The sequence below is a fragment of the Crocuta crocuta genome, unplaced genomic scaffold (assembly GCF_008692635.1).
Source record: "Crocuta crocuta isolate KB4526 unplaced genomic scaffold, BGI_CrCroc_1.0 scaffold176, whole genome shotgun sequence".
NCBI classification, from domain to species: domain Eukaryota; kingdom Metazoa; phylum Chordata; class Mammalia; order Carnivora; family Hyaenidae; genus Crocuta; species Crocuta crocuta.
The window spans coordinates 9,480,027-9,502,387 of record NW_027531905.1 but is presented as its reverse complement, the minus strand read 5'-3'; the positions used below and the strand labels follow the sequence as shown (position 1 = coordinate 9,502,387).

Here is a 22,361-nt window from a genome sequence, read left to right as displayed (position 1 = left end):
GTTATTTTATTTTATTTTATTTTATTTTATTTTATTTTATTTTATTTTATTTTATTTTATTATCTTTTAATGTTTTATTTATTCTTGAGACAGAGACAGAGCATGAACAGGGACGGGGCAGAGACAGAGGGGGACACAGACTCTGAAGCAGGCTCCGGGCTCTGAGCTGGCTGTCAGCACAGAGCCCAATGCTGGGCTTGAACCCACGAACCGCGAGATCATGACCTGAGCCGAAATCAGATGCTCAACCGACTGAGCCACCCAGGCAGCCCTATTTATTTATCTTTAAGTTTATTTATTTTGAGGATGCCTGGGTGCATTAGTCAGTTAATTGTCCAACTTTGGCTTAGGTCATGATCTCATGGTTCATGAGTTCAAGACCTGCACTGGGCTCTGTGCTGACAGCTCAGAGCCTGGAGACTGCTTTGGATTCTCTGTCTCCTTCTCTCTGCCTCTCTCCCACTCATGCTCTCTCTGTCTCTCTCTCTAGCAAAAATAAATAAACATTAAAAAGTTTTTTAAATAAATAAAGTTTATTTATTTTTAAGTAATTTCTACACTCAATATGGGGCTCAAACTCACAACCTCGAGATCAAGAGTTATATACTCTAGTGACTGAGCCAGCCAGGTGTCTCTATATAGCCATTTTAGAAACAGTTTGGCAGTTTCTTATAAAGTGAAACATACCTTTAACATGTAATCTAACAATCTCACTCCTAAATGTTTACCCTAATGAAATTAAAAAGTATGTCCACACAAAGGCTTCTGTATGAATATTTATAGCTTTATTTTAATCACCCAAAATTGGAAATAACTCAATGTCTATCAGCTAGTGAACAGAAAAAATTATTGTACATTTAATGGTACACCCATACAATAAATATGACTTAGCAATAAAAGGAAACACATTTGTGCAATCCCTATCAAAATGACACCAGCAGTCTTCACAGAGCTAGAACAAACAATCTCAAAATGTGTATGGAACCAGAAAAAAAAAAAAAACCTGAATACCCAAAGCAATCTTGAAAAAGAAAACCAAAGCTGGAGGCATCATAATTCCAGACTTCAAGCTGTATTACAAAGCTGTACTCATCAAGACAGTATGGTACTGGCACAAAAACAGACACTTAGATCAATGGAACAGAATAGAGAACCCAGAAATGGACCCACAAATGTATGGCCAACTAATCTTTGACAAAATAGGAAATAATATCCAATGGAATAAAGACAGTCTCTTCCATAAATGGTGCTGGGAAAAGTGTACGGCGACATGCAGAAGAATGAAACTGAAAACTTTCTTATACTATAGACAAAAATAAACTCAAAAATAGATGAAATAGCTAAACACAAGACAAAAAGTTATCAAAATCCTTCGAGGAGAAAACAGGCAACAGCCTCTTTGACCTCAGCTACAGCAACTTCTTACTCAACACCTCTCCAGAGGCAAGGAAAACAAATGAACAAGCAAAAATGAACTATTAGGACCTCAACAAGATAAAAATCTTCTGCATGGCAAAAGAAACAATCAGAGGCAAACTGAGGGAATGAGAGAAGATATTTGCAAATGACATATCAGATAAAGGGTTAGTTTCCAAAATCTATAAAGAACTTATCAAACTCAATGCCCAAAAACAAATAATCCAGTGAAGAAAGTGGCAAAAGACATGAATAGAGACTTTTCCAAATAAGACCTGCAGATGGTTGATAGACACATGAAAAACTGTTCAATATCACTCATCATCACCTCACCTGTCAGAATGGCTAAAATTAACATTCAGGCAACAACAGATGTTGTTGAGGATGCAGAGAAAGAGGAACCTTTTTGCACTGCTGGTAAACATTTAAACTGGTGCAGCCACTCTGGAAAACAGTATGGAGGCTCCTCAAAAAATTAAAAATAGAACTACCCTATGACCCAGCAATTACACTACCAGGTATTTAAATGCTAATTTGAAGGGGGGCACATGCATTCCAATATTTACAGCACTATGGACAATAGCCAAAGTATGGAAGGAGCCCAGATGTTCACTGACTGGTGAATGGATAAAGAAGATGTGGTATATATGTTATATGTATGTATATATATACATATATATGTATGTATGTATTATATATAGATGTATATATAGAGAGAGAATCTAAAATACAGGGAACAAACTGAAGGTTGCTGTAAGGGTTTTAGGGGGGGGATGGGCTAAATGGGTAAGAGGCATTAAGGAGGGTACTTGTTGGGATGAGCACTGGGTGTTATATGAAAGCGATGTATCACTAAATTCTATTCCTGAAATCATTATTATACGCTACGTCAATTAACTTGAATTTAAATTAAAAACAATAAAAATTTTTTGAAAAAAGGAAACATATTTGCTTATCCATTCACCCCTTGATGGACACTTGGGTTTGATCCAGCTTAAAACAATTAAGAATAAAATTGCTATAAATACTCAAGATCAAGTCCTTATGTAGGTATATGTTTTCATTTCCTTTGGATAAATAACAAAGAGTGGAATTGTTGGTTTGTGCTATAAGTATATGTTTAACTTTATTTTTTCAAAAAATGCCAAACTGGCGTGCCTGGGGGGCTCAGTCGGTTGAGCGGCCGGCTTCAGCTCAGGTCATGATCTCACGGTTCGTGGGTTCAAGCCTTGCATCGGGCTCTATGCTAACAGCTCAGAGTCTGGAGCCTGTTTCAGATTCTGTGACTCCCTCTCTCTCTCTCTGCCCCTCCCTTGTTCATTCTGTGTCTCTCTCTCTCAAAAAATAAAATAAAACATTAAAAAAATGCCAAACTATTTTCCAAAATGGTCACTCCAGAAATCTATGACTCCAAGTTCCTTCCTATTCTCTCTAACACATGCTGTTGTCAGGTGTTTTTTTTTTTCATGTAACCACTGCAATGGATGAACAGTGGTAACACATTTTGGTTTTAATTTACATTTCCCTGATGATGTATGATGTTGAACATTTTTTTCTTTATGTTCACTTTTTAAAAACAGACTTTTTTTTTTAGAGCAGTTTTATGTTCACAGCCTTTCCTGGACTCTCTGTATCCTCCCCTGATCTCTTTCATGTTGATTTTCTGAGGCTGTGTCCTGGGCCCTCTTTTCTCCAGTCTCTTTTTAATTCAGTCTTTTGAAATCAAGTCCACTTACTCTCTGGGCTTCAGATATCATCCAGATGTAATGATTTTATAGTGTTTAATAGTAATAATTGTGAATAGTTAATAAACAAAATGTCTCATTTCTGCTACTACATTACGATACTTTTGAAACAGTGTCTTAGAATCCTCACATTGCCTAGCAAAGGATAGGCAGACATCCAATTAATGCATAAAGTTAAATGTTGTATGCTTCCTTCCCTCAATATGTGACTTTGTATTATATTTAAAAAGAGATATAATTGATCCAAGGAAATAAAAAATAGAAATAGACAGATATATATACATGTATATATACATAAGAAGGCTTCGGATAGAATGTTCAGTGAATGCTTTGGGAGGTGATAGCTCTTGAACATAGACTTAAAGGGGAAATGTAATTTGACTAGGCAAAACAGAGAGAGCAACATATTTCTGGCATAAGGGATGCTGTGAGTGTGTTAGGTAATAGGGAGCAATGTCTAATAACACCTCGCCTCTGAATTGTAGAGATCTTTTCACGTCCACCTGGTTCAACTAAATTACAAAATGACTTGGTCAGGTTGGCAGAGTAAGCTGTACTATCTCCACTTTGCAGATGAGTAAGGGTGAAGACACATGGCAGGTAAAAAGCAGAGCCAGGACTAAAACTACTTATCACCCTAGGGCATTTGTAGAAACTAAAGTCCATATACTTGGATATTTTTTTCCGGCTCAAAACAGACTTACTCTTGAAAACCTTGTATTAGGGGGTGCCTGGGTGGCTTAGTCAGTTAAGCGTCCGACTTTCGCTTAGGTCATGATCTCGCAGTTCGTGGGTTCGAGCCCCGCGTCGGGCTCTGTGCTGACTGCCAGCTCAGAGCCTGGAGCCTGTTTCAGAGTCTGTATCTCCCTCTCTCTCTGACTCTCCCCTGCTCACGCTGTCTCTCTCTCTCTCCTAGAAATAAATAAAAATATTTAAAAAACGAAAGAAAAGAAAACCTTGTATTAAACATAAAGTCAAGTTGTTGGGGGGATGGGTTAAATGGGTGATGGTGTGGTAGGGTCCCCTCCCTAAGGAAAAAAAAACAAAAAACCTCAAGGCAACCTGGCTATACGCTTACCTGACAACCTTGTAACATGAGACTACTTAATCAGATTACATGTTTATATGTTACCATATATGAGAGACAAAAAAGTAGAAAATATACAAAAACTATGCCATGTGGTGTTCGGGGCTCAGTTCTTTGGGTACAAATCCAACTGAGCAGTGCTAGCACGAATAAAGGTGCTTCCTGGAAAGAAAAGCCTCCATGTCACGACTCTCTGCAAGAATCCTGCTACAATGGGCATTAAAGAGGACGCTTTTTGGGATAAGCACTAGGTGCTATACATAAGTGACGAATCACTAAAATCTACTTCTGAAACCAATACTATGTTAACTACCTAGAATCTAAATTTTATTTTATTTTATTTTAATTTTACTTATTTTTTAATGTTTTATTTACTTCTGAGACAGAGAGAGACAGTGTGAGCAGGGGAGGGTCAGGGAGAGAGGGAGACACAGAATCCGAAACAGGCTCCAGACTCTGAGCTGTCAGCACAGAGCCTGACACGGAGCTCGAACCCACGAACTGTGAGATTATGACCTGATCCAAAGGTGGCCAGTTAACAGACGGAGTCACCCAGTCACCCCAAGAATCTAAATTTTTAAAAAAGTAAAGAAATATTGAGATTGTACTGTATGTCTCAACACTAAAAATAAATAAATAAGATAAAAATAAAAATACAGATTCAAAATTAAAAAAGGTCAAGTTAATCGCGTAAATGAAACGGGATTATACAGTGCAAAAACACAGAATTTGCAGCAACAGCTACTTTTATTCCAAGGATTTTTTCCAGATCTTTCATAATTTGCTGAAAGGAACAACAATTTCTAATTTAATTGTTTTAAGTATCTTTCTAAGCTTCTTCTATTCTATTTAAACCCAAATGTGACTGCAGGGCTATTTCTTACACTTCCATTGTATTTGACCAGGATACAGTTTCAAATTAATTTTCTCCATAGCTGCATGTGAAAGAGATGTAAAGTAATAGCACAAGTGCAGCACACAAATAGTACAACTTAAGATGAAGAGGGTAAAAGTGAATTCCACAGTGGTCACCTGTCATGGTTAAGGAATACAATTTATTTGGGAAATAAAAATGAAAAGTGAGCAAAAGGAGATGTGTAAACATTGAGCCCCTCAAAAACCTACATCCAGCCCTTCCTAGAGACCTTGGAACTCATAGGAAATTGTAATCATTGGCTGAGGTAGAAGAAACCAGAAGCTTGTGGATAGCTTCATTGTGGATAGTTTAGCTGCCATCCTATCCGCTGGAAGATGGAGCTGCTTTTCGTCTGGGAAACATTACTATCTGGAAACAAAAAAGAAAATATAAACCTCTGTCTTAGCAGTTTATTATTTAAAATATTTAAATGTTCAAGTTAAATTTTAAAAATTAAATGTTAGGAGGCATCTGGGTGGCTCAGTTCATTAAGCATCAGACTTTGGCTCAGGTCATGATCTGATGGTTCATGAAATTGACCTCCAAGTCAGGCTCTGCTCAGACAGGATGAAGACTGCTGGGATTCTTATATCTCCCTCTCTCTCTGCCCCACTTTGAGCTCTGTGCTGACACCCATGACCTTGAGAGCAAGAGTCACATGCTCCACCAACTAGAAGTTTCCCCTTCTAACTTGGCATAGACTCTATTTTCTTTTTTTTTTTTAATGTTTTATTTATTTCTAGGAGAGAGAGACAGCGTGAACAGGGGAGGGTCAGAGAGAGAGGGAGTCACAGACTGAAACAGGCTCCAGGCTCTGAGCTGGCAGTCAGCACAGAGCCCGACGTGGGGCTCGAACCCACGAACCGTGAGATCATGACCTAAGCAAAAGTCGGACGCTTAACCGACTAAGCCACCCAGGCGCCCCGTATAGACTCTATTTTCCTGTGCTACTGACTTGGGGCTTGGCCATGCGACTTGCTGTAAATCAACAGAATATGATATAAAATGAAATTATATGAGCACAGGCTTTTCATGCGCTTGCAAAGTTTATCTTGTCTTCTTGTGCTGTGGTGATCTGATCCAAGTGGCTGCTGTAGAAACATGGAGCACACCTAAACCTAGAACTTGGAACCCAGAGGCTAGAAATAGGAATCTTGCCTAGAATAGTAAAGGAGCAAGCAACCTACAGATCCTTAAGAGAACAAAGAATGCTTATAGTTTTAAATTTATTTATCTCTTATTTATTTATTTAAAATATTTTATTTTTACGTAATCTCTACACCCAACATGGTGCTTGAACTCACAACCCCATCAGACTTGCATACTTTTGCAACTGAGCCAGCCAGATATCCTATTTATTTATTTTTGAATGCTTGTAGTTTTAAACTGCTGAGTTTGGAGTGGTGTATCCTGAAGCATTATTGCAGCAATAGCTGATTAAAACATTTGAGCAGTTACTCTCTTTTCCTCGGTCATAATCCAGGAGTCTTGGGACTGAAGGGCTTGAGGCTGCAGAAGCTTTGTGCCTAGAAATTGTATATTGGTGCTTTGAAGTGCATACATAGTGCCAATGCCACAGGATTGGAGAATTGGAGTGCCAGGCTAAAGCACTGGAAGTGGGAGATGGCATTTAACAATGACACTCAGATCTCTTACATGTGGACATCTCAGGGCTAGGGAATACGAAAGCTTTGTGGGCTGGGTTAAAGGAAATACCAATTCTAAGCCTGTTGTATAGTACGCTTTCAATACTTCCAATATTGAAAGTATAACTTAACTGATCTCTCTCCCTTGAGGGCAGAGGCCATGTCTATCTTAATTATATGTCCCCAGCCCACATATTGACTACCCAATAAACATTGGTAGAATCTTGAAAAATTGAACAGAGAGCCAAGATGTCAAATGTGGCCTAAAATGGGCTTAGGTAGTCCCAGAATACCTTGTAATCCACCGCCTTCTATTTAAAGTCACTAAGACCTATACCCTTTCAGCAGCAGTATTAGGTCTAATTTAATATTAGGTGCAAGCAAAAGATCCACTTAATAAAATGGAAAAAAAAAACCCCAAGTTTTCTCCCTTCCTGTCCTTGTATTAATTGGGTGCAAAGCCTTTAAATCCACAAATAGAAATAAAAAGTGTAGACATTACTTAAATGCTAAGTAGTTTCATTCAAAGTTGAAAAGGTCTATTAACAACTAAAAGGCGCATATTAGAGAAAAACTAGCTATACAAAATATTTTTTTTAATTTTAATTTTAATTAGGCACCATACCCGGTGTAGGGGCTTGAACTCATGACTCTGAGATCGAGAGTTGCATGCTCTACCAACTAAGCCAGCCAGGCACACTTATACAAAACATTTTTGAAATGATTAGGAAAATTTTGATGTGGAAAGGATATTAGATATTAGGAAATTGTAGTTAATTTGATTTAGAGTGATAGTGTAGTTATATGGTGAAATGTCCTTATTTCTTTGGAGATACATGCTGAAGTATCTAGGGGTGAAGTTTCATGATATCTGTAAATTACATTCAAATTGTTTAAAAATATTGTAGAGTGCAAGACGGAGTCACTTACGTCAAGCAGTGATTCATGTCAGGCAGCCATGAGAGTTGCAGGTAAGACCAGATATTGCTCAAACCAGCACAGACTGGTGATGCCCAGAAGCGACAACTTCAGAAACTGAAGAAGCCTCCAAAGGCCCAAGACTGATTAAATGCCTTTTAAAAGGGAGGACTTTTGCAGCAAACTGTCAGACTCTCCAGAGACTGACTCTTTCACATCTGACCACATTGAAAAGGCTACTGATGCCAAAGCTCTGGCTAACTGATCTCTGAGCATAGTAGAAATCCTCTACTGCTAGAATATAATAAGCAGTATGCACAGAGAGCTGACCAGACCAGACTGAGACCTCATCTTCATAGACTGATTTTGAGTTGGGTTCCTCAACTTCTTACCCCTTGTTGTGTCTTGTTTGTGGTGTGACATTGTATTGTGCTTTGCCTTGCATGATATGTATGAAACCAAGTTAAATGTGTAACAAAATGTCATTGAGTTTGGAATCTTGGACCTGCTTTACAGTTATGTTAGCCTTGCTTTGTGATTGAATGAAGCCAACACTGTGGAAAGACACAACTCATGTTTGTGCAATTCATAATGTGCTTTTGACATAAATAAATAAAATAAAAAGGGAATAAGCAAATGTTAAAAATTAAGTTTTTTTAATCTACCTAATAATAATATAGGTATTGTATTATTTTTTCAGCTTTTCAGTATGTTTGAAAATTTTAAAAATAAACGTGGAAATAAAGGCTGAAAGATGCAGATTCATCAACTGGGAGAGAAGAGCAGAGAATGGTTTAAAAATGGATAGAATGAGAATGTTGTATGGGGTATCTGGGTGGCTCAGTCAGTTAAGTGACAAACTCTTGATTTTGGCTCAGGTCACGATCTCACAGTTGTGAGATTGAGCCCCGTGTAGGGCTCTACGCTGGGCATGGAGCCTGCTTAAGATTCTCTCTCTCTCCCTCTTCCTCCACCCCGCCCCCACATGCATGCTCGCTCTCTCAAAAGAAAAAATTAAATTAAATTAAAAAGAAAAAAAGAAGTGAGAATGTTGTAAAGACAGAGATAAACTTTACCTAATTCACAACTTTGTGGTGAGCTAATTCCCTGTTTGCAATTTATTTATTTGTTTTTGTTTTTAGTTTTCCCTGTTTGCAATTTAAAAATATATTTCATCTAACTAAAACATATAAAAGTGCTCAAAATGCTTATCAAGTTTACACATTAGGAAATGCTCAGGGAAACCCATCGTCTGATATATGTGTTCATAAGTTAAAACTTGTAAAACTTGGGGCACCTCGGTGGCTCAATCAGTTGAGCATCTGACTTTGGCTCATGATCTCACAGTTGGTGAGTTCCGGCAGCACAGCAGGCTCTGTGCTGACAGCTCAGAGCCTGGAGCCTGCTTCAGATTCTGTCTCCCCCTCTGTCTGCCCCTCCCGTGCTCATGCTGTCTCTCTCTCTCTGTCTCTCAAAAAATAAATAAACGTTTAAAAAACTTGTAAAATTTATTTTTTCTTATAAGAGCATGAAGGAGATTGCCAGTTACTTATTACATAATATGGTAATATTTGGACATGTGACTTCCAGTCAAAAACTGTGTTTCTCAGCTTATGTTGTAGATAGATGCAGACATTGACTAAGTCCTAGTGAGCAGAAGTATTATATGCCACGTTCAGAGCAGAACTTTAAAACATTGAGGGTGCACTTTTTTAAGTTCTTCCCCTTTTTGTAAGTGAGAACACTGCCTAGGACTCTGCTTCAAGCCAAAGAGACACCAAAGCGTAGGAGTTCTTAATCTTAGGTTCATGAAAATGGGAAAATATTCAATGGGAAAATATTATGTCCTTGTCTTTACTAGCCTCTAGCTAAAATTAATATTTACTTTAATTATAAACATAGACAACAAATCATACTTTGGTATTAGCAATACCTATGAATTTATAACCCAAAAAATTATTTTCATATCACATTACAATTTTTTTCAGATCTCTCTAAATATCATTTATGCTCAACCATATTTCAAGGTTATGGTGGTTATTAGATCCATTGTTAGATTAGATTGCCTAATGAATTAAGTATATTTATTATTGTATCTATTTAGAAAACTATTTTGATAACTGTAATCCAGTATCATTTGTTTCCTTTATTGTTTTTTTTAAGTATTTTTATTTATTTCTAGGAGAGAGAGAGAGAGAGACAGCGTGAGCAGGGGAGGGTCAGAGAGAGAGGGAGACACAGACTCTGAAACAGGCTCCAGGCTCTGAGCTGGCAGTCAGCACAGAGCCGGATGTGGGGCTCGAACCCACGAACCGCGAGATCATGACCTAAGCGAAAGTCGGACACTTAACCGACTAAGCCACCCAGGTGCCCCTCCTTTATTGTGTTTTAAGTTTTTATTTATTTTTGAGAGAGTGAGAGAGTGCAAGTCGCGGAGGGGCACAGAGAGAAGCAGGGGACCCAAAGCAGTTGCTGCAGGGACAGCAGAGAACCTTACATGAGGCTGCAATGAACAAACCCGTGAGATAACGACCTGAGCCAAAGTCAGGCACGTACCCAACTGAGCCACTCAGCCACCCTTGTTTCCTTTATTTTTTTTTAACTTTTTAGAAACTTGTTTTTAAAGGGTATTTATTTATTTATTTTGAGAGACACAGAGACAGCACCAGTGGGAGAGAGGGAGAGAGAGAGAGAATCCCAAGCAGGCTTCGCACTGTCAGCGCAGAGGGTCTCCAACCATGAGGTCATGACCAGAGCTGAAACCAAGAGTGGGACGCTTGACCTCCTGAGCCACCCTGGAGCTCCAATTTGTTTGTTTTAAATCTAAATGTATTTCATTTTATGCTTTAAAAAATGTATTTTATTTTATGTATCATTTTGAGAGATGGTCTATATGTTTGAATAGAAAGGAGTTTATAGCACTAAAATGGTTAAGAACTCTTGCCCTAACCTAAAACGAATACAATATTGTATCCAATAACTTTTCAATAATAATAATAATAATAATAAAAGAACTCTTGCCTCAGGCAATAGTGGAGACACAGGATGGAAAGTATAAGATCTGTTTAATGAGTAGAGCCAGCAGGAAATTTGGCTCAGTCACCCTCAGGATTGGTACATAAGAGAACACTAAATAACAACTTTTTTTTTTATTTGTTTTTTTTATTTATTTCTAGGAGAGAGAGAGAGAGAGAGAGACAGCATGAGCAGGGGAGGGTCAGAGAGAGGGAGTCACAGACTGAAACAGGCTCCAGGCTCTGAGCTGGCAGTCAGCACAGAGCCCGACGCGGGGCTCGAACCCACGAACCGTGAGATCATGACCTAAGTGAAAGTCAGACGCTTAACCAACTAAGCCACCCAGGCGCCCCTAAATAACAACTTTTTAAGCCATTGTATGTTGCTGTGTCTTTTATACAAGTTTGTCTTAAATGTACAGGGCATAGGTGTGGCTAGAAAATGTAAAAGAATATATCTGTAATTTTGATATTTATGTGGTTCAACAGCATAATAAGGGATTGTAAGAGTTTCAGAAAAAGAGATGGTATACTGAGACTAGTGTATAAAGAGATAATAAATAGGATAGCCCAGAAATGAAAAAAGTCATGAATCTTGAAAATCAGGCATATACCAAAGTTCAAAATAAAATATTGTAAAATAAAAATAAAATAATCGACATCAAGGCTCATCCTAATGAAAGCAAAAATAGATCATCTTAAAAGAAAAAAAAAATCAGTACAGCTGTAACAAAAATAGTCTACTGATATTAGAATATGTCCAGGATAATGTCCAGGATAATATATTTAATTTAAAGAGCAAAGTCAAAATAATACATAAAACACGCTACCATTTGTGGAGTGTGTTATTGTAGTGAATAATCAGCCCACAAATTTCATGGAGGTTAATAAATGATTCTCCGGAACCAGTATAATTTGGCTAGAGGAAACCCACCGATTGTAACTAAAATAGAATGCAAATCCACAGTGGTAGTGAGAAATTTTTTCCTCCGGACACCAATACATGGTATCTTTCACAGTACAATTCTCCAACTCTACAACATCAACTAAGTGTGTTACAATTCAATTCAAGATGGACACTAATTACCCAGTCCTTTTCTTTTCTTTTCTTTCTTTTTTTTTTTATTTATTTCTAGGAGAGAGAGAGAGACAGCGTGAGCAGGGGAGGGTCAGAGAGAGAGGGAGTCACAGACTGAAACAGGCTCCAGACTCTGAGCTGGCAGTCAGCACAGAGCCCGACGCGGGGCTCGAACCCACCAACCGCGAGATCATGACCTAAGCTTAAGTCGGATGCTTAACCGACTAAGCCACCCAGGCGCCCCACTAATTACCCAGTCCTAATGTCAAACTCCACAGATTTAAGTGATCAGTCTCACAGGAGTGATCTCACTTTTTTTTTTTTTAATGTTTATTTTTGAAGAGGGGGGAGACAGAGAGAGGGAGAGAGAGAGAGATTGAGAGAATGGGCAGAGAAGGGGCAGAGAGAGAGGGAAACACAGAATTTGAAATGGGCTCCATGCTCTAAGCTGTCAGCACAAAGCCCAATGTGGGGCTTCAACTCTTAAACCGCAAGATCATGACCTCAGCTGAAGTTGGATGCTTAACTGACTGAGCCAACCAGGAGCCCCAAAGATTACCTAAGGAGTGATTTCGCTTCAGATGCCAGTCACAAGTATCAGGCCGCAGGTTATCCACACACCTGTCTAACTTGGCTACAAGTTCCAGGGTTCCCTCAAGCCCACCTACTCAGGTTTAACAATTTGCTAGAACAAGTTGCAGAACCCAAGAAAATGCTTTACTTGCTATTACAGTTTATTATAAGGGATACAAATCAATAGCTAGATAAAGAAGTACAAGGGTGAGGTCCAGCAGAGTACTGAGCCCAGGAGGCTGTGGAGCTAGGTGTATCACTGTTGTAACACGTGGATGTATTCATCAACTTGGGAGCTCCCCAAACCTCATTATTTGCAACATTTTATGGAAGTTTCATCTCATAGTTCATAGGTTCGAGCCCTGCTTTGGGTTCTGTGCTGACAGTGAAGAGTCTGCTTGGGATTCTCTCTCCCTCTCTCTTTTTCTCTCTTTCTGTCTCTCTCTCAAAATAAATAAAATAATTTTTAAAAATAAAAAAATGGGGGTGCCTGTGTGGCTCAATCAGTTCAGTGTCCCACTTTAGCTCAGGTCATGATCTTCCAGTTCGTGAATTTTAGTCTCATATTGGGCTCTGTGCTGTCCGTCCAGAGCCCACTTCAGATCCTCCACTCCTCTCTCAGACCCTTCCCTGCTTGTGCTCTCTCTCTTTTTCAAAAATAAACATTAAACCAATTTTTTAAGTAAAAGCATTAGAAACATCTAAAATATCAGCAAAACAAAGAATACTTCAGTGTTTTTTATTTTTATCTTATTTTATTATTTTTTCAATGTTTATTTATTTTGGAGAGAGAGAAACAGAGAGAATGCAAGATGGGGAGAGGCAGAGAGAGACTGGGACTAAGGATCAATGCAGGGCTTGAACTCAAAAACCATGAGATCATGACCTGAGCTGAAGTTAGATTCTTAACCGACTGACTCCCTCAGACACCCCTTCAGTTTTTATAAATGTGAGAAAAATTCCATTGTAATCAAGATGTTTTACAAATAGCAAGAGAGAGAAGTCTCCTCAAATTAATTTAGAAGGTTCTGTAAGTTTGGTAACAAAAGTAGGGACACTACAAGAAAATAACATCATAAACAAATCTCACTTATGAATGCAGACCCAAAGTCATAAATAAAACTTGAAAAAAAAGTCATGATCAAATAAGATTTATTCCATGAATATAAGTATGGTCTATCTAACATCAGAAAATCTGTAACAATTTATCATATCAACATTATTTCATGTTCAAATATTTACACTGAAAGGATTCTCACACATGTCAAGTCATGTACAAAGGTATTCACTGCTTCTCTTCTGATGTAATTAAAAAAAAAACTGCAAATAGTCTTTTTTTTTTTTTAAGTAAGCTCTATGCCCAACATGAGGCTCGAACTCATCATCCTAAAATCAAGAGTTCTATAGTCTATGGACTGAGCCAGCCACCAGGTGCTCTCCCCAAAACTAGATATAATCTAAATGCATTTCATAACAGAGCAGATAAGCAAATTGTATATTATTTACTGTATGGAATCCTACAGAGCAATTGAAGTGAATCCATTGCATATATATGCATGCTTAAATCTCATAATTTTTAATGAAAAAGCAGTTTGCAGAATACTATGTATAACATTTGTGTAGTATTTTTAAACATGCAAAATAATACACAGTGTTAATGGATATATACATGTATGGTAAAATATGTAAAAACATGGATAGGAAGAATATACGTATAAACTTATCAACTTCGTGATAGCTGTTTTTCTGGGGAAAGAGAAAGGAAAACAAGATGAGAAGGGTTTCATCTCCGTAATGTTTTATTTCTTAGGAAAAATGGCTGAATTTGCTAAATCTGGATTATGTGAACATGATTGATTGTAATGTTGTGCTTGGTACTCCTTTAGTAAGTTCTCATTATTTCATTTTTACAAAGTTAGAGATGTTTGCTTCATGTAAGTAAAATAAAATGTTTGATTATAAAGAGGGCAATAATAGCTCTTCCTGAGACCGTAAAGCCACAGTTAATTATACAGTAGTTCTAATATTGACATACGATTTCAGTTTATATGGAAATGTACTGTTTTAGGACTATCTCCTTAGTTTCATTCATTACCATATCAAAAGTGTATGTCTTCAGAGTTTGTATCCTTGGGAACCTTCCTGGTTGCTAGGTAGACCAATAAAAGCCCTAAGATTCACATTCAGTTGTCCATGACGGTTACTAAGCTAAAAAGAACCAAGGAGAGCTAGAGGAAGAACTCATATGTTCTGACCAAATTAGAGTTTTAGTCTAATGTTCAGCCAATATCTAAAATACCGCATTAAAATAAATAAATAAATAAAATAAAATACCACATTAAAAGAATTAAAAAATTAAAAAATAAAATACCACATTAAGTTCCTTGAAGAGTACAGGGAGATCTAGAACAGTCACTGCTCTAAATAATCCATTTTAGTTTATTCACTTAAAATGTAACAATAGAGTATAAAATGAATGGTAAATATAATAGGAATTCAGAGGCAGAAAAACATCTCTGTAAAGTGAGATGCTTGGTGAGATTTCAAGGGGAAAATGAGGGCCTGAGTGGGAAATCAAGGGTGAGAATTGTTCAGATAAGGGAGCACGTGGGAACTAAGTCGGGGTTTAGGAAGAGTAAGTCAGGGGTCATAGAGCAGAGTGTATGAGATTTGAATACCTCTTGCTTTGTCCACTACAATATACTTCAAATTATTTTCCTTTATTTTTAAAATACAAGCAACACTATTTTATACATAGGTAATTTTCCCAGTAAAGTAGAGATATGGTGTAATAAAATAATTTAGAGCCGAATTTCCAGATAATTTCAATGCACTAGAAGATGAAGGATAGGAAACTCCAAAGTGAGGTAAAAGTTTTGTCTTGTTCAGGGAAAGGATGTTAATTATCAATTAATTCTTTATGTGAAGAACAGTATAAATATATTTGTTATCTACTTCTTTTTTAAAGTTTTTCTAAAAAGTTTGTTTTTGAGAAAGGGAGGGAAGAGAGGCAGAGAGAGAGGGAATCCCAGGCAGGCTCAGTCAGCATGGAGCTAGACGCAGAGCTCAAAAATCACAAACCGAGAAATAATGACCCGAGAGGAAATCAAGAGTCAGCTGCTTAATGGACGAAGTCACCCAGGCACCCCAAGATTTTTTAAAGTAAGTTCTGCATCCGATGTGGGTTGGACGCCAAGTGCCCCTTACTCTACTTACTTCTGTATTATTTATGTGTCATGAGTTAGAGCTACCAGTCCAGATCAACTCCTTCCTCTACATTAATTTTTTTTAATGTTTATTTATTTTTTGAGAGAGAGAGAGAAAGAGAGAACACACATGTGCACACAAGTTGGGGAGGGACAGAGAGAGAAGGGGGGACAGAGGACCTGAAGTGAGCTCTGCGCTGACAGCAGTGAGCCAGATGCAGGGCTCAAACTCAAGAACTGTGAGATCATGACCTGAGCAGAAGCTGATGCTCAACGGACTGAGCCACCCAGGCGCCCCTCTACATTAATTTCACCTTAGCAGACATGCTGCCTATCCCAACCACCGGCCTTTGAATGAATGAAGTCTGCCTTCTCCATTCCAGCACCATTCTCTAATTTTGTATCTCAGAGAGGAGGAGGTAGGATATCCTCAAGAGAAGATATTTAGGATATATTCTCTCACAGAAGTCCCTGAGCCCCTTATGCAAATTCATCTACTTCTGCCTTGGGTAACCAGCTTTACATACCAGGAGTCACAGTGAGTGACAGATCTGATGGAGCAGTGAAAGATACTTGCTCTAGTCTTTAAATATTTCTTTAAAGATTTCTGCCTGCCTGACATTTGTATAAAGAATAAGGCCATTCTATGGGGCTCCTGGATGGCTCAGTCGGTTAAGCATCCAACATGGGGTCAGGTCATGGTCTTGAGGTTCCTGGGTTTGAGCCCTGTGTCAGAGGTTGTGTGCTGACAGCTCAGAACCTGGAGCCTGTTTCGGATTCTGTGTCTCCCTCTCTCCCTGCCTCTCCCCTGCTCTCACTGTCTGTCTGTGTCTCTCAAAAATGAATATAAAAAACCAACAAAATGGGGCGCCTGGGTGGCTTAGTCGGTGAAGTGTCCGACTTTCGCTTAGGTCATGATCTCGCGGTTCGAGCCCCGCGTTGGGCTCTGTGCTGACTGCCGGCTCAGAGCCTGGAGCCTGTTTCGGATTCTGTGTCTCCCTCTCTCCCTGCCTCTCCCCTGCTCTCACTGTCTGTCTGTGTCTCTCAAAAATGAATATAAAAAACCAACAAAATGGGGCGCCTGGGTGGCTTAGTCGGTTAAGTGTCCGACTTTCGCTTAGGTCATGATCTCGCGGTTCGAGCCCCGCGTTGGGCTCTGTGCTGACTGCCGGCTCAGAGCCTGGAGCCTGTTTCAGTCTGTGACTCCCTCTCTCTCTGANCATGCCCCGCCTCTCCCCAACTCATGCTCTGCCTTGCTCTGTCTCTCAAAAATAAATAAACTTAAAAAAAAAAACCAATAAGGCCATTCTAGTGATTCTTCTTGCAAACAATATCAAAAAGTGTCTTACTCTGCTATATGTAAAATATCCATAATATCTCCTAGGTCCATAGTAGAGGACTCAAAACATGTTAGTTCCTCTGTCTACTCTCTTTAGTTACTACCACTCTTAGTATTTGTCCTAGTTCTTTTAAAAGTTTTTTTTGATCCAAGAGTCTTTTTCTCTTGGGTGTTATGTAGCTTATTTTCCATCCAAGTAAATCAATGAGAGCAATAAAATAAAGGAACAGGGTGTTTAAGGCTAAATCTGAGACTAAAGTACATGAGGAAGAAGAGGAGTGGGGTGGGAGGCGGGAAAGAGCTAGTGTCTGGTTATCAAGGAGCATTTGGTGTTTTCACTTACGACAAGTACAAATTGGTGTTACTGTTAAGTATACTGACGGTCAGGATGTCTTGAATCTGGTATTTATCATTGTCATTGCATATCGGTTTTGTTTTGTTTTGTCTTTGGTTAGTTAGAAATTTTCAGGTACCAGAAATTTTTAATACTATTTTGGATACATCAATATGCAACAAAAAACCTCTTCATTGGTAGAATATGAAGCTTTATTCTTTAAAACTAAGAGCTTGGGGCACCTGGGTGGCTCAGTTGGTTAAGCATCCAACTCTTGATTTCAGTTCAGGTCATGACCTCACAATTTGTGAAACTGTTGCACTAACAACAAGGAGCTAGATTGGGATTCTCTCTCTCCTCTCTCTGCCCCTACCCCACGTACTCTCACTTGCTCTCTCTCTCTCTCTCTCTCTCTCAAAATAAAGATAAATAAACTTAAAAGAAATAAAGCTAAGAGCTTGATTGCCTTCAGTGTAACTATTGATTTTAATCTTATTATGAAAAATTCCTAATACTCCCAAAAGTGAAGAGACTGGTACACTGAACCCCAATGAATACATGCAGCACCCAGATTTAAAAATGATAATTATCTTGCCATACTGGTTTCATCTACCCTCTTTTTCTTTTTGTTGCTAAAGTATTTTGAAGTAAATCCAAGACCTCATGAGACTTCATCTCACCTACTTAGAATAATTCTTCTGATTTTCTGTGAATTATCAAGCAGTTAATAGAAAACAGGATATTACAGGAAGTGTCCAGTGAGGTACAAAGTGCAGTAATTAATCTTTTCTCATTTAATCAAAGCGAGCAGCAGGGCTCTAGTAATATCATTATACTTAGAAATGGAAATTTTTGAAAAGTAAAAATAGGAAGCAATCTTAAGTACTTTTAAGCCCTACTTCTGTGTTCCTTCCTCCTGACCACTTGGCACCCTGGCCTCTCAGTGTAACTAAGATATATGTGAATCATACTTATGTAAACCCTGAAGTGACTCACAGGACCTAGGACACAGTTCAAATAGAGGTTTTTATTTTTACAGCAAAATCCTGGCCCTCCTCTCTGGGACGTCTTTGAAATCCTTTTCATTTGAACACTTCCATTTATTTTACTATTGTTAAGTTTGTATCAGTCACTTAGAATAGTTATTCTTAGTTTCACATATGAAGAAATAAAATACCCAATGGTGATGAAGATATAGACGATGAATTTCCGGTGGGAGTGTGATTAAGTTGATACAGGGAAATAAAAACCTAGTTTGATAATAATACTTGAATACCAACTTGCAATATTTGGTATCTAAAATTCTGTGAGCCTGTTCATAATTGAACAGGACAAAAATTCTTAATGCAGAAATGACTCTCCTTCTGTCAAAAGTTGGAATACAAATGCTGACTGCTTTTTTTACAAAAAAGAAAAAAATCTTTAAGCTTATTTATTTGGGTGGGAGAGGAGGGCAGACAGAAAGGGAGAGAGAAAGAAGCCCAAGCAGGCTCTGAGTTGTCACCTCAGTGCCTGAATGTGGGGCAGGATCCCATGAACCGTGAGATCATGACCTGAGCCAAAATCAAGAGTCAAACATTCAACCAAATTAGCCATTCAAGCCCCCTGTTTTTTGTGGCTGTTGTTTTCTTTTGTTTTCCATTCCAGCTTCCCACGCTTCTGCTCCAGAAAGGTCACTCTGCCAGACTGGTGGAAGGACTTGTGAGATGCAAAAATTGAGATTGGGAAGGGATGGAAAAGAAGACAGGAAATTGATTTTTAGGGTCTTTTTTTTTTAATTTTTAAAAAATGTTTTATTTATTTCTAGGAGAGACACAGCATGAGTAGGGGAGGGTCAGAGAGAGAGGGAGTCACAGACTCTGAAACAGGCTCCAGGCTCTGAGCTGGCAGTCAGCACAGAGCCCGACGCGGGGCTCGAACCCACGAACCGCGAGATCATGACCTAAGCGAAAGTCGGACGCCTAACCGACTAAGCCACCCAGGCGCCCCGATTTTTAGGGTCCTTTAAAAAACAGTTGACAAATTAGGGATGGAGAAAGGGAAAGCAGTTGAGAAAAGGGGAAGAGAATATCAACTGTGGTCTGTCAGTAAGGGAACTCCAGAATAATGTGGGCTTAACGGAAAATGGAAAGAAGAGAAAAAGAGATGTGGAAGTGTTGGTGGGTATATGAATCGAAATTTATTAACAGTGTTAGAGGAGAGCCTAGTTAATTATTAGGATCCCCTCAAAAATATTTTGGCTGTTGGAGCACCTGGGTGATTCAGTTGGTTAGGCATCCGACTTCAGCTCAGGTCATGATCTCACGGCTGGTGGGGTTTAAGCCCCTTGTCAGACAGCTTGGAGCCTGGAGCCTGCTTCAGGTTCTGTCTCTGTCTCTTTTTCTGTTCTTCCCCTGCTAATACACACACACACACACACACACACACACACCCACACACTCTCTCTCTCTCTCTCTCTCTCTCTCTTTCTCTCTCTCAAATATAAATAAATATTAAACAAAAACATCTTGAAAAATATTTTGGCTATTTGAACTATACTTCTTCGAGAATGTTTTCATTCCTCAACAAATATATTTCTATGCTGGTACATCTTATTTGAAAATTCCTTTTTGATGAACGTATACATTTCTACCAAGTGCATATATTGTATTTAATGTACCATTCTTCTATAATTTTGTTCATATTATTTCCATTTTTCTACTACTTAAAAACCACTGTGATGAATACATTTGTACTCATGGCTTCTTTCTGTTAAAAATATTTCTCTAGGATAGATACACAGGAAAAGAATTACAGAATGAAAATTATAAATGTTTTATACTGTCAAATTGGCTTTTTTAGTTTGTTTAAATCTGTCAACGTATACACACTGCGACTAGATGTTTATGAGGACAGTCATCATTTATACCTTTATCAACACTGAATATTTACTACACTGAATGTTTACTTTCTTCCTTTCTTTTTTTTTTTTTTAACAGTCTTGAGGTCTTTTATTTGTTTACACTTATGCCATGAATTCATAGAGAATGGCTTCTGGCAGCTTAGACTCCTCTCCATCGGCTCTCACAAAGTGTGTTTCTCTGGGTGGAGCAGGCTGGGGCTTTACTTGAACCCAAGCATCTTTCTCTCCATCTTCCTTCTTTTCCTGATGATTTTCCTTCACGCCTTTCAGAAAGCTATCTCTGCTCTTTGCATGACTAACACACTTAATACTCTTGGCAAGAATCTTGCCCTTAACTTGTGTGGTTACAACAATGCCAACAGCGTGCTGGTAACACTGGAGACTCTTCCCATTTTGCCATGGTAACGTCTGTGGGGTGTTCCTTCTTGAACAGTGCCCATTCTCTTGATGTCCACAATATCGTCTTTTTTTTTTTTTTAATGTTTGATTTGTTTCTGAGAGAGACAGCATGAACAGGGGAAGATCAGAGAGAGAGGGAGACACAGAATCTGAACCAGGCTCCAGGCTCTGAGCTAGCTGTCAGCACAGAGCCTGATGCAGGGCTCGAACCCATGAACCGTGAGATCATGACCTGAGCTGAAGTCGGACGCTTAACCAACTGAGCCACCCAGGCGCCCCTTAAAATTTATTTTTGAGGGAGAGACGCAGTGTGAGCAGGGGAGGGGCAGAGAGAGATGGAAACACAGAATCTGAAGCAGGCTCCAGGCTCTGAGCTAGCTGTCAGCACAGAGCCTGATGCAGGGCTCGAACCCATGAACCGTGAGATCATGACCTGAGCTGAAGTCAGATGCCTAACCAACTGAGCCACCCAGGAGCCCTATCATCTTTCTTGCAGATTCTTGGATACGTGGCCAAAGGAACCACTCCATGTTTTCTAAAAGGCCTAGAGAACATAGCAGGTGCTCCTTTTCTTTCCTTTTGTGTTGGTCATTTTGGGAAATCGCTGGGATATGGCGGTTCCTGGGTGTTTTATTTCTTAGTGTCTTTTTTTATGTGATTGTTTCACTGATTTTTATTATGTTTGTCAAATCACAAGATTGGACAAACTCTCCTATTATCATCAGAATGTAATGACTATCAGGGCACCAGGGTGGCTCGGTTAGTTAAGCATCTGATTCTTGATCTCAGCTCAGGTCTTAATCTCAGGGTTATAAGTTCTAGCCCCCTGCCCAGTGCAGAGCCTGCTTAAAAAAGAAAATAATAATGACTATCATCTTTGAAAGAAGACTACCTCCTTCCATTTTGATCTCAAACTTTATAACTGATTAAGTTCTTCTTTTCAGCTTATCTCTTAACTCGGGCTAAAGATCTTGTGGGCAAGTATTCCCTTAAGGACTGCCTTGGGCTAGCAAGACCCCACCTATGAAAATGATGACCTGACCTTTACTGCCTACCCACATGTACCCACCAACCTGCATTCCACATTTTTTTAAATGTTTTATTTATTTCTAGGAGAGAGAGAGAGACAGCGTGAGCAGGGGAGGGTCAGAGAGAGAGGGAGTCACAGACTGAAACAGGCTCCAGGCTCTGAGCCGGCAGTCAGCACAGAGCCCGACGCGGGGCTCGAACCCACGAACCGCGAGATCATGACCTAAGCGAAAGTCGGACGCTCAACCGACTAAGCCACCCAGGCGCCCCGCACATTTTTAAAAAATAAACCTGGAAGTATTTTCAGCACTTTGGAGACAGTCTTCGAGACATTAGTCCACCATCTTGTTGGCCTTGCTGAAATAAATTCCTATTTCACAACCAGCTGTCTCTGTACCTTTTGGGTTTGACGGGGCAGCAAGTGGCCCAACCTGGTCTCTCTGGGACTCCCGGATCCTGCTGTTATATTGCACCCCTGTGTCCTGGCTGCATCTTAAATTACTTTACATCTGCCTCTTAAAGTAATCTCTGATAGATTATCCCTTCTGTTTTTTTTTCCTGTTCTCCTCCATTCTGTTCTCCTCTTTCCCTCATTCGCTTCCTCCCTTCTTTCCTTAGTTTCCTCTAATCTTTTGCTGAAGTTGTTTTATATTTATTTGGAAATATATTTTATTTTTGTTTTTAAAAAGCTTATTTATTTGAGAGAAAGAGGGCATGAGAGAGCAGGAGAGGAAAAGAGAGAGAGAGGGAGAGAGAGAA

General features: G+C 39.0%; 1 pseudogene; it reads right to left on the bottom strand.

Annotated features, from left to right (window-relative positions):
- Positions 1 to 20,276: 20,276 nt before the first annotated feature.
- On the bottom strand, positions 20,277 to 21,168 carry LOC144240188 (large ribosomal subunit protein eL21-like; annotated as a pseudogene).
- Between the last annotated feature and the right edge of the window lie 1,193 nt (positions 21,169 to 22,361).